Source organism: Martes martes, assembly GCF_963455335.1.
Source record: "Martes martes genome assembly, chromosome: 8".
NCBI classification, from domain to species: domain Eukaryota; kingdom Metazoa; phylum Chordata; class Mammalia; order Carnivora; family Mustelidae; genus Martes; species Martes martes.
Genome location: NC_137895.1, coordinates 97,289,482 through 97,302,990, shown reverse-complemented (window position 1 = coordinate 97,302,990; position 13,509 = coordinate 97,289,482). Strand labels below are relative to the sequence as shown.

Below are 13,509 nucleotides of genomic sequence, written 5' to 3'. Positions count from 1 at the left end.
TTCGATTTTAGTTGCCTGTAGAATTTGTATCATTGAGCCGATGTTTACAGAAGTTAATTGGAAAAGAAGTTGTCATCTTTTTGGTTAAAAAAATTTTTTTTCCTCACCTAAAACTAATGTTAGAAAAAGCCAACAACCTATGTTTCGTATGATAGAGGAAACAATGTCAAGTTCTGTTTCAGGGTGTATCTTTAGAAAACGTTTTGGTTCTGAGTTGTAGAGAAATCTAAGTAGTAGTAGGTTAAGGGTCTATTTTTTTTTTTTTTTTTTTTCCCATAGCAGACAGGCTGGAGCTTGGTGGCAGCTACTCTGGGTGCATGCCCTCCAGTGTGCCTGGACTGGCATCCTGGCGTCGCTGCCTTTTACTTCAGGGTTGCAAGATGGTGGCAGCTGCTCCAAGCGTAGCATTTCCATGCAAGGCAGGAAGGAGGAGGCAGGCAGCCTGTCTGTCCCAACAGAGACTCCCTTGTGCACTTGCGTCTCATTGGCCAGAACTGTGTCACATGATCTCCCCAGGCTGCAAGGAAGGTTGAGGGAGAGAGCTCCAGCTTTTCCAATTTTTACAATGGAGGGGAGCCAGGGAGAGGTGAGTCAGGACCCAATGGTGTTCGCATTCTGTCTAATTACCTTTTAAAGCAATGCCTTGCCCCGGAATTGCCCAGAATGTTTAAACATAGCTCCATCTGCGTGTTCTTCCCAAGCATAGATGCTGTTTTATTGAAGGCTCTTTTTGTTGGAGGAAACCAAAATCCACTCACGCTAACTCAGAAGAGGAGGTGTTTATTATAATTATAGTAGAAGAGATGTTTATGGTGAACACAGGAAGAACCTTACCAGCCAAGCTTTATGGGAGGGGGGGTTCTGGAATCAAGGCACCCCCAGAGAGCCTCAGCAGTGGGAGTCTGTACCTTCATGGGAGTGTTGTGCCCTTACTGTGGCTAGTCATGTTCCATTTGTCTCTGCTGCCAGTCAGCCCAGTCCCTCACTCTCCCGACTCCTGATTTCCAGAGAGGAATCTCACTGGCCCAACTCCCTTTTTATACCAGGCCACAAGTGACTGCCCAGCCCATGAATTGTCCCTCCAGCTTGTCTACCCCAGACCCCTCAGTGGGCACAAACAGCCATGTAGGCTCACCCCTTTGGCAGGGCTGTGAGTGGGGGTGGGGGTGGGGGTGGGGGTTCTTTTGGAGTCTTTGTTGCTGATGCTGGCATTTAAAATGTAAGCAGAAGAGTTCTGGGAGTCACAGAGGGGAAAATATCTAGTAGGTAGAAGGCCTGGAAGACACACACCTTTCCCGATATCACCCAGGATTTCAAATGAGATCAGCCTGGTGGGAATCATAACTACCATTCATCAGAGCCCGCAGATGTCTCTGTTTCAGGCCCCCCAGCAATTCTGCGTGATGAGGACAATACGACATAAAACGTCCAGGGTGCCCCAGAAGCTTGTGGATTCCTGATCCTTCTATTCTGGCCAACCTCAGGATCCACGAATTATTGCTAAAACGACTCTTGGCTGCAGGAAAGCAATAAATAATGGACTCATGGACTCTATGTATGTCCCCCCTTGAGAGAGAGGCATTTATCAGACCTATTAAATGGTGCCTTCGTCTTTCTGCTTTGCAAAAGGGACAGATGAAGTGTGACTCATGTTCTTGGTGGCGAGGGCAGGGGGGGAGTCCTCAGAAAGCACTAATTAGCCATTTTGCTTCTTAAAGCAGAGTGAAAACCTTCTCATCTCCTTCCACACACACCTATGCTTTCTATATAAAGTGAGAAGAGGTGCGGTTTGGTTTGAAGGAGAATGATTTCTGCCCAGTTAGATTATAGATCCTCTGATCACTCTGTTGCCGTGGCTCCAAAGAAGAGACTGTGGGTTTAAAACTTGGGGGTGCATGGGAGACTCCCTGGGGACTGAAGAGAAAGCCCAGTCGGTTGATCACCTGTCTAGAGTGATGCTGATTTGCAGGGACCTGGGTTGGTTGGTTCAGCCTTGGTGAGGGACTGGACAGGTGGGCGGGGTGTATAAAACGAAACTGCCCACCTCTGGAGAAATATAAGTGCCCTTAGAAAAGGTGTAGAGTTCAATAAGATGTAGTTTTTGTAATAACAAGTAACATAACAGGTTGACTACTTAGTCTGGCTTAGACAACTTAATGTGTTTTCTGTACACAGTATTTCATTTGATCCTCACAACCACCCCAGGATATCCATATGCCTATTATACCCATTTTGCAGATGGGGAAACTGAGCTGCAAAGAAGTGAAATAACTCCCCCAGTTATGACTCCCACTGTTGTACGGTCATGAAATAACAAGATGGTACTTGCACCCAGGTCTTTCTAATTTGATGAGGGTCTGTAGGGGAGAGAAGCTGAGTTCAAAGAAATGTCTCTGGACAATGTCTAAGGGACCCTCTGAGTATAGGTTTGAGGGGCTCTGAAGAGAATCTTTATCCTGGGACCTCAGTGGCTCAGGTTTCTCAGAGAAATACTGCTGGCCTCAGACTAAAGTTGTAGAAAATGATGGCGTACTAGAAAAAGTAATTGGGAAAGACAGTAATAGCCTTTGGTGTGTGCCAATCTCAGCCAGACAGAATTGTGCAAAATAAGATTGTGCACGTATAATTTAGCTTAATGGGTATGTAGTGTAGACCCGAAGATTCCTTTGCACAAGATTAAAATTGTTGTACATGTTAAGTGCTTCCAGATGGAGAGGGCTTAGCCAGAACCGGGAAAGAGGGAGGGAGGTTAGAAGAGGAGGAGCAGCTGGAATTGGCTACTATGGAGGGGTACAAGAGACCCCCTCATCCCCTGTCTTGGGGTAGAAACTCCTCTTCCTTGGGTGCTAGTGATAAAGTCCAACACCGGAGACATGGCGAATGGCCCTCTTTGGGGGAGCTCAGAAAGCCAGGTAAATTGAGCTAAACCGTCTAATGAAGAATGGCCTCCTTTCCTGCCTGCGTCCCCTCACCCCGCACCCCACGCCTACCCTGACTTTCTAACTGTGACTTCCTAAAAACATTCCCCTGCTATGCCTCATCTTTGCCAAGCATGGATCTTCATTTCACATTTGGGTTCTAAATTTCAATTCCAGCTCAGTCTGGTAATTTTAACAGTTGGGGAGAAAATGCGATTTAGTTCTAAGAAAAAAAGGCTCCAAAATCTTCTTGGAAATCAGCATTGTTCCCTTCATCATTGTAGCTCCTAATTCGATTTGATGAGCTAAATAAAAATAAGACAAAAACATGTGTATCAAATTTATGTAAAAAATGCTCAGGGGTTTAAAAATTAGAGAAGGGTTTCTAGCCAAACACATTTTCGGTTTCGCTGAACACAAGGCGCTGGAAAAATCTCGAGTTTGCCAAACTCAAAGAGCAGCCGCCAGGCTTGCTGAGCCTCCCTCCTGTCTTCCAAGGTCTGAGGCAGGGATTTCCGGCCAAGAAATGAATTCCACAAGGGGCCCCCTGCCAACCGAGCATTGGCCTGACCATCAAATGTGGAGGCGTTCTGACTCTCGTCTGGTCCACAGCACCGTGGTTCCCCGTGTCACAGTGGAAGAGCAGCCTCTCCCCACCTAAGAGAGCAGCCTCTCCCCACCTCAGCCAGGTCTCCCACATCCTTGCGCAGTGAAGCCATCAGCAGTCACCTTTCTTCGACTGTCCCGAAAGAGTTCAAGAGGAGAAGGAAAGGATCAGGAGAGTCAGGCCCTGATCCCAGACTCTCCCCCACTTCTCTTCCAGCATTTCTTCTCCCCGCCGCAATCCAGCACACTTCCTGCTGTGTTACTCAGGCACCTTGGCACAGGTCTGCAGCCTAAACCTCCAGATGTTCTCTGCTCCGCGACCCTCTCTGACCTGTAACGGGCCCTCACTAGAGCTAGGATTCCTCTTCGTGTTACTTGCTTTCTGGCCTGCACTCCAAGACTGCCGTTAGCCCTCTTCCGGGCTCTTGGAAGAACGGGGTCTTTTTCTTTGTGGGCACTACTTTGCAAAGCCAAGCAACCCCTCCCTCAACTCTGCATCCCCTCCTCCCGCCACTGCCAGACTGAACCACAAGGAGCCCCATTTTCTCTTGGCTTCATTGTTCCTTTCCTTGGTGTTCAAAATTCCTGTCAGCTGTTTTTTGTAACATCAGCTGACTCATTCAGCTCATTCTTGCTGTCCTTCATCTGTTTTCTCTTTCATCTGAAACCGCCCTCTCTAAGAGAAGAAAGACCTTAGACTCCAATATCTCAATGCCCATGTGGCCAGCGCTATGTTAGCCTGCCTTTCCCTTCCCTCAGGTGAGGTGAAAATGCCTGTATTCACAAGGTGCTAGAAAAAGCAAAGAAAACCATCTGTGGAACTATCTGGCACAAGGTCTGGTACATGGCCAGAGATGGTCAGGAAATGCTAGTCTTCCTTCCCCTTCGGGTTCTGGAGGGCTTTCTACTTAGGGATTCCCAGTCATCCATAGTAAGAGAGAACGACCCTTTTCTTTGGGCCTCTCCTGTTGTCTCCCATGAAAACATGAACATTATTTAAGATCTCATTGTTATCATCTTAACGTTTAAAGTCCTCTTGATAGCTTTTCATACCCCAAACCAAAGTCGCACTTTGGGAAGGGGCATGTTTTATTGTATTGTATAATTTCTGCAATTCCATAAAAAACAATATTGATGCGTAATGACATGGGAAAAAGCTGTACTGTATTAAGTGAAACAGAATATGGTTGTATATACAAAGAGCATGATCGTTAGTAAAAAGGTATGCATGTGTGTATACAAACATGCACATGAAGAAAATTTAATAAAATGGTATCAGTAAATATCCTTGGGTAGTAGAGGAGGAAAAACTTGTTTAAAAAATTCCCTAGCCCCCTCAAAAATACCTTAGGAGCTGTTTTCATATAGTACTTAGAAGCTCAGACTGGTCAGTGTCTTGACTTCAAGCTCTGCCTCTTCACTTACTAGCTGGGTGACCTTGTTACTTTACCTAAATCTCAGCTTCCTCTTCAATAAAAAGAGGACAGTAGCACTGTTATACCCAGAAACTTAACGGAACAAATTAACGACATATATAAAGTACTTAGCCAGAAAAGGCACAATAAGTATTAGTTCCTTGGTCTTTCTCTGATTCCATCAAGATCACAAGATTTCACTGGCTCTTTACATAGAGATCATGAGTCCAATCATGTTTACTGAGCCAAAAACTAGGGAACGTGTCCTCAAAAGAATTAGAATTGGGGGGCAAGTTGGAATGTGAGACCAGTGAAGGAATCATCAGTCATAAACCCTGCGATTCCTGCTTCCTAAGAGACTAGGGGAATTCCAAAAAGGGAGAGGGACTCATATACTGTAAAGAAGGACAAGATAAGTAGAACAAGAAAAGAGGCAGGAGTGAGTCTGGTGTGAAGTAAAATTTGCCTTATGAGGTCACTGAGTTTGGAAGATTAGCTCAATGGGCTATGAGCTATATAATAAACTAATTATTGTGGAGGGCCTTGAGCTGCACCCAAGGCAGTAGGTAAGGTCTTTAAGCAAGGGGAGTAGCATGATAAATGTTGGGTGGAAGCCTGTCACAGCACATAGATGGGGGAGCGGGGGTGGTGGAGGGGTGAGGAGAGGCAGACAGGAGACTGAAACTTTGGCAGGAGGACGGAAGCTAGGACAGGGACTGTGAAAATGAAAACAAGGGGCTGCTGAGAGACATTGCAACAGAAAAATGTAACAAAAACATGGCCGTTTTAGAGGATGAGGCAGAGTGAAATTTTCTAAAAATTAAAAATTCACTTCTTTCTAGCCTAGGAAAAGGGAAAGGTGTTGCTTACTGGGGACTGAAGAAGAAAACCTAATTTTATACCTTTTTCCCTTTGAGTTTTCTGAACAATTAAAAACATAGCCACCAGTGCCTGGGATGAAAATAACTTTATAACCAGTATAAAGTTAGACTAGAAACTATAATTTGGATTTCAGACCGAAATGTTGTTCTTGTTCTTCTACTCTACCCAGATTAAATTTACCCACTCGATAGCTGTGGCTCTCTTCTCCTCACCCCACAGAAAGTGTTGTTCCTAATATTTGCCTGTTGGAGGACAGGAGCAAAGGGAACAAGTGATGCTTATGGACAGATAGAAACCAAGAAGGAAACCCCAGGGGAGCCCAGTGTCCCATCCATCTTCCCAGCCCCACAGGGGGAGAGGGCCTAGAAGTGATCTCTCACACTACAGTGCCCTGTGCCTCTGTGGACTGCTGAACAAACCCCCCCAGAACCTCGAGTCTTGACAGAACAGTGTATTATCTGTATGTATATGTTCTTACCTTTCGTAGATCTGTGAGTTGGCTGGGCTCAGCTAGGTGGTTCTCTCTGGGAGTCTCATGTCACAGTTGTATATCAGCTGGGGCTAGAGTCATATGAAGACTAGATGGGCTGGAAGTCCAAAATGGCTCACGCACGTAGCTGGCAGTGGACATTGGCTATCAGCTGGAACTTTGGCTGAGGCAGCTATTCATGGCCTCTTCATGGGGCCTCGGCTTTCCATAGCATGGCAGCTGGATTCTGAGAAAAAACAGCTCAAGAGTGAGTGGTTCAAGACTGCCAAGCAGAAGTTATAAGGCTTTTTAAGACCTAGCCCCAGGGTGCCTGGGTGGCTTAGTCGTTAAATGTCTGCCTTGGCTCAGGTCTTGATCCCAGGGTTTTGGGATCATGCCCTGCATCAGGCTCCCTGCTCGGTGGGAAGCCTGCTTCTCCCTCTCCCACTGCCCCTACTTGTGTTCCTCTCTCACTGTGTCTCTCTCTGTCAAATAAATAAAATCTTAAAAACAAACAAACAAAACACACACACACACACACAAGACCTAGCTTTAGGGGCACCTGGGTGGCTCAGTCAGTTAAGCACCTGACTCTTGATTTCAGCTCAGGACAGGATCTCAGGGTGGAGAGATTGAGCCCCACATCAGGCTCTGCATTCAGTGGTGAGTCCTCTTGAGAGTCTCTCCCTCTCCTTCTGTCCCCTTCCCTGCCCTTCCATCCTTAAAATAACTTAATAAATCTTAACAAACAAACAAACAAAAAACCCTAGCCTCAGAAGGCCTAGAACCATCATCTCTGCCACATAATAGTGGTCAGGGATATCACTAAGGCTGGTCCATATTTGGGGAGAGGGAGATTGGAATCCATGTTTTCATGGGTGAACCAGCGTGCTTGCACAGGGAGGGCGGGAATTGATAGAGGCTGTCTTGGAAGCTCTGTAGAAGTACCCTCCCTGCTGTGAAATCTTGAAGATTAGAGTAATAATCATCTATCTTTCTAGTGCAAACTAATATAGATTGATGAGTTAGCTGTTTAGCTAGTTAACAGAGGTAATCTAGTTGTCAGTATGGAGGCAGATTTACAGAGAAGCTAGTTAAACATAAGTTATCAGGGTTCTTCACTTGGACCAGCCCTTACTGAGTTCTGGTTATTGCTAGGAAATGTAGAATGTTCTAGGTGGAGAGGAGAGGCAAGGTTACGGTCAGGAATCATTTCATTGTAAACATTTCTCAAAAGAAAGGGGCCTCATTTTCCATGGTTCAGGAACTTGTTACAGTTTCTTCCTTCATTTAAAAAAAAAAAAAAGATTTATTTATCTACTTGAGAGAGAGGAAGTGGGGTGAGGGACAGAGGGAAAGAACTTTCAAGCAGACTCCCTGCTGAGCATCCCCCTGACCTGGGGCTCGATTTCATGACCCATGAGATCATAACATAAGCTAAAACCAAGAGACAGGCACTTAAATGATTGAGCCACCCAGGTGCCCCTTCTTCTCTTATTATTTTTATTTATTTATTTTTTAAAAGATTTACTTTGGGGCGGGGGGGGGGAGCGCCTGGATAGCTCAGTGGGTTAAAGCCTCTGCCTTTGGCTCAGGTTGTGATCCTAGGGTCCTGGGATCAAGCCCCGCATCGGGCTCTCTGCTCAGCGGGGAGCCTGCTTCCTCCTCTCTCTCTCTGCATGCCTCTCTGCCTACTTGTGATCTCTCTCTGTCAAATAAATAAATAAAGTCTTTAAAAAAATTTTTTTTTTTTTTTAGAGAGTGCATGTGTGCATGCAGGAGGGAGGGGCAGAGGGAGAGAGGGAGAGAAAGAGAGAGAAAATCCCAAGCAGACTCCCCTCTGTGTGCAGAGCCTGACATGGGGCTCAGTCCTGCCACCCTGAGATCATGACCTGAGCTGAAACCAAGAGCTGGACACTCAACCCACTGAGCCCTTCAGGTGCTGTTCTCACTTTAAACAAACACCTGAATATCTGTGTTTTTATTCATAATTGTTTCTGTTTTCTTTTTTTGCGAAGAGAGCTACTAAAATTGTATAAATTTCAGGCCTCACAAACCATGGCTACTCCTACAAAAGAAAAATGGCGAGTTCTATCTAGGGATGCTTTGGTAGTCTAGAATAATTGTGTTTGGCCGTTTTCTTTTTCTAGTTTTATTGAGATACAATTGATGTGTAACATTGTATAAGCTTAAAGCGTACAATGTGTTGATTTGATGCACTTGTATATGTATATTACAAAATAATTAGCACTATAGCTCTGTCACATCAGATTATTACTGCTTCTCTTGTGCTGAGAATATTAAAGCTTTACTCTCTTTAAGTATATAATATAGTAATATATATAGATGTGTATATATTTTATGCATATACACATATACATAAAATTTATATACATATATGTGTGTGTATATATATTACACAGCATCTATAGGTTATGTGTAACTACAGTTCCCATGCTGGACTTGGTATCCCTAGTCTTATAACTGGAAGTCTGTGCCCTTCAGCTGACATCTCATGCATCTTTTCAGTTGGGGTGCTATACTCTTGGAGGCTGTCTGCTCCCCTTCCACCACCACCATCACCACCACTTTGAAAATGTGTGTGGGGTGGGGCGGGGAATCGCATTAAGAGTATAGAGAAGCTGCTTTTATTTGACTAAGGTGCCGTCTGACCCTACCTCTAGGAACGATTCTGTGACTTCGCTTCTCCTCCATCTGCATCTCTAACTCTCTGGTCTAGCTGTAAAAATCACTTGTATGTATGCATGTGCCATTTTCCTGGCTTGTTTCCATTGGGAAATGACTTGGGAAGTAACTAGCTATTTGAATAAAACCAGAATTTGACATTTACTTTGACACCAAAAATTCTGGCTTGGCAACTCGTAAAACTTATGGTCACACAAGGGAGCCAACCTCTCTATTGTGTCAAATATTTCTTCTCATTGGAGATTATTTCGCTCTGATCCCCTCTAAAAAATAATAATTTCACTTGAATGTTTTGGTTAAACATGTAGTATCTTTTTTTTGCATTTATTTATTGCATTACACACAGAAGAGTAGTTAGAGAAGTTTGTTTAAAAATGCAAATCCCAGGGCGCCTGGCTGGCTCAGTTGGTAGAACATGAGACTCTTGATCTTGGGGTCCCGAGTTCAAGCTCCATGTGGGTGTACGGTTTAATGTAAAAAATAAGAATAAAAAAGAAAAACAGATTTAATCATGTATAAAGAAGATGCATGCCTGTGATTTCACTGACATAAAATGACATCCATACCTCAGTGGCCACCAGACCATTCAGCAGAGCATAGACAAGCATTGGCTGCGGTGTTTGAAGACCAATTTTTTTTTTTTTTTTTTTGAGAGTGGAAGAGAGAGGTGGGGGTGGGGGGTAGAGGAGAGGGAGAGAGAATCTTAAGCAGGATCCACACCAAGCATGGAGCTCAATGTGGGGCTCAGTCTCACAACCCTGAGATCATGCCCTGGGCCGAAATCAAGAGTGGGACGCTTAATTGACTGAGCCACCCAGGCACCCCTGAAGACCAGTCTTTAACATCTGTTTATATTTGTTTTATTATTTGAGTGTTCTTGGACCATGTGTGGTCAGACACATTGTGTCTTCTCTTCTGAGGTGAGATACATAGTAACTTGTTCTCCTGCTCACTGGAGATCTCTGAAATCTTGCCATGGTGCAAAAAGTCCTGTGCGGCAATAACACAGACTGGTTATGTGGTTTTGTTAGGTCCCAATGACCGGAAGTAGCAGTCCTTCCATGATTTCTTCGCCTAGTGGTGATATGACTTACCCTCTCAACCAGGACATTTTTGAAAGTCAGTGTGGACATCTTTAATAATTATGCTGGGAAAACAGCATAAACCAAAACTATCTCGTGCACACTGGAACACAGAGTCACTCTGTGTGTGTCCTCACTGGAGTTAACTCGACTCAGTCCACCTACAGTGCACCCACATGCCTTCACTCACAGGCTGAGGTTTCTTCTGACCTTTAGCTCTGTAAATGGGCATTTTGATGAATACAGACTTATTCCTCAGATGATGGATAAGCTAGATTCAAGCCATTCATTCACTGATTCCTTCAATAAGCCTTTACTTCATGGTGCACAAGCCAGTGGAAGCCCAAAAAAAGGAGTAGATCATGGGAGTAGCCCAGCATGTAAAGGAAATTCCTTCCTATAGCTTATTACCTCACTGAGCTGCAAAGCACTGGTCTCATGAGGAGAAAACGGAATCCTCCCGCTAGAGTGGCCAGCCGGTAGCACTGGGTTCAGCTTCAGGCTCCTTACCTAATACTTCCGCTAGTATAGAGACATTTCAGCTATTAAGTTGTATCCACCCTCAAAAGTCACATGTTTGGGCGCCTGGGTGGCTCAGTGGGTTAAGCCGCTGCCTTCGGCTCAGGTCATGATCTCAGAGTCCTGGGATCGAGTCCCGCATCGGGCTCTCTGCTCAGCAGGGAGCCTGCTTCCCTCTCTCTCTCTCTGCCTCTGCCTGCCTCTGTCTACTGGGATCTCTCTCTGTCAAATAAATAATAAATAAAATCTTTAAAAAAAAAAAAAAGTCACATGTTTACTTTGTCTGCAGACTGCAAAAGAAAAAGCAAACCCACAAGAATATCTGTGGTATATTTCAAATATAAAATTATGCCCACAGCCCAAACAGCCGGCTCCTTTTGGGGAGCATGGGTAGCCAGCGTATTTGTAATATTTAAATGTCCCTTGATGCGTTTGCAGTCAGATGCTCCGAGGTCATGGGGCCCGTCACATGCAGCCCTAAGTCCTCCTGTGATGAGTCAGAGAACATTAATGCCATAAGCATCCCCAGCGACCACCGCATCTTAACCCTTCATTTCACTACAGAGACACTGAAGTTTTGAAAGGTCACATCTTCTCCCTCACTATTCCTCAGTGAAAATCCAGTGCTGTGGCCAAACCAGATGGTATAAAGCTGCCCAAGCACACCCGCCCTCTCTCCCCTCCCCAGGCTTTGGCCCCTGCAGCTCCCACTGTGTGTCAGACATGTGATCCAGCTCCTTCCTCCTCACATGCCGTGTGATGAGTCACTGCTGCCTTCCACATTCCCTGCAGGTGGTCAGTAGATTTTGAAAATGTGAACGACCAAGTAGTTTTGCCTAAATTTTAAGGAGCAGAGGTGGGTTTCAAGCCCAAGTCTTTTGCCACCAAATTCAGTGTGTGTTTCATGTAGATAGGGTCACAAGAGAGACTCTGCATGCTGTCTTGGTGGCTTGCCACAATGCCAGCATTGAAATAATCTGCTTGGTTCTTAGGACTGGACCACAAGGAAATATGGTGGAGTTTTAGGGTTTTTTTGGTACAAGTACCATATTCAAAGTTCTCTAGGTTGAGCTTTTGAGTTGGCTACATGGGGTATAGAGAATAAGACTTTGTCCTCTCCTTATTTTCTACCACCTGTCACCATCCTTATCTTGGGAACCATCTGGCTTTCCTGCCAAGAAGACTATTGAGAGTCCCAATCACTGTTATTTTAAAAGAGACTTGTACTTGAATTCCAAGGCCCTTGAGCCCACTCTGAACCCTCTCCTTCCCCAAACTAGCTTACTTTCAGGTGGACTGTCCAGAGATCAGTGCCCTAAGATAATAACATGTGGTACATTAGGATTTTTGGTTTCCTTCCATGTCACCTCATTTGATCGTCCTAAGAGCTTTGTGAGAGAAGTGAAGCAGGTGCTATCATATTTTTTTTTCAATTTTTAAACAATTATTTCAGAGATGAGAAGATTGAGAACAAAAGAAAATAAATGGTGGGGCGCCTGGGTGGCTCAGTGGGTTAAGCCTCTGCCTTCAGCTCAGGTCATGATCTCAAGGTCCTGGGATCGAGCCCCGTATCGGGCTCTCTGCTCAGCAGGGAGCCTGCTTCTTCCCACCTCTCTGCCTACTTGCGATCTCTCTCTGTCAAATAAATAAATAAAATCTTCAAAAAGAAAGAAAAGGAATATAAATGGCTTTTCTCAAGTCCCAAAGGTGGTTAGAAGCAGAGACCTGAAGTGGGGGCTTTTGATCCCAAAGGCAGGGCTCTTGTTCCTCCCAAAAAGCCAGGCCTGAGCTGTGCAAGTTCATGGGCCTCCGCTGAGTGCTTCAGAGGGAAAAAAGGTTGGCAAATTTGCTGAGTTGATAAAGCTGTAAAAGCCACAAGGGCATCCTAGAGAAGCATCCCAGATCTGACAAATGGAAGAATTGATGGGCTCTTTTTAAAAAGTAGCTTCGAGAAGCCTGCATCGGCTTATACCCATGTGAACTATCTTAACATGCCACCGAAGGTTCCTCTGTAATAGAGCGGAGAGGCGAACACACATTTTCTACAAACACTGAAGCAGCAGCCTGCGGCCAAGCCCTGAGTGGTGGGACTGGATGAAAGCTTGCTTGTCGCAAGCGCCTGTGTCCGCAGGCGCCCAGTGATGACACTGAGGACATCTCTAAGTGCTCTGCCACCAGGGGCCCGGGGACAGCAGTCAGCACTCGGCTCATTCAGGGGCACATTAGCCAAGGCTCTTCTGTGCCCCCAGACTCCCTCCTGCTCCCTCCTGTACACTGAGTTTTTTGTCAGCAGATCCAGTGAGGACAGGGAAGGAAAAGGGGAGAGTCTGCAACTTCTGTTAAGTTTCCGCTGCATTTGGGTGACTGCGTGGCAGAGGTAACAAGCCAAATCCGCTCGGTCACCAGATTAGAGCAGCCTCTGAATAGATCTCTGACGTGGAATTATTTTTCTTCCTCCCTTCCTCGCATTTCTTCTTTGTCTCAGCAAGTATGTCCCGAAGATCTGTTGTTACTTACTATGAAAAATACGGTGAGCACGAGAAGAAATGCAAAGTGGGATCTCTGGCCAGAGGGTGAGTTTGGGGAGGGGAGAGAAGAGGCCCAAGTCACGGCGTGTTTGTGGTCAGCAGAACAAGGGTAAATGTGCAGTGAGGCAGATGCTTCTCTTGGCTGCTTATTGAATGCTTCCCAAATGCTAACTCCGTGTTCTGTGTTCTGGGGATAGAAACAGAGAGGGCAGCTCAGACCTTGCCCCTTGAGGAGCCTACTGCCTCTGACCATGTTTCCAAGGCAAGGCTCCCCCACCACTTGCATTGGAATTACCTGGCCTTTGTCTAAAGCTGATGCCTGGGCTCAGATCGACACAATCAGAATGTTAAAGGTGGGCCCTTGAGTCTCAAGTTGCTGGGTGA

The 13,509-nt window shown here is 45.4% G+C and overlaps 1 protein-coding gene across 1 annotated transcript in view; it reads left to right on the top strand.

Moving 5' to 3' along the window:
- Positions 1 to 13,509, top strand: part of PPM1H (protein phosphatase, Mg2+/Mn2+ dependent 1H) — a 259,333-nt gene that overhangs the window by 221,793 nt on the left and 24,031 nt on the right. The gene's annotated exons all lie outside the window — the stretch shown is intronic.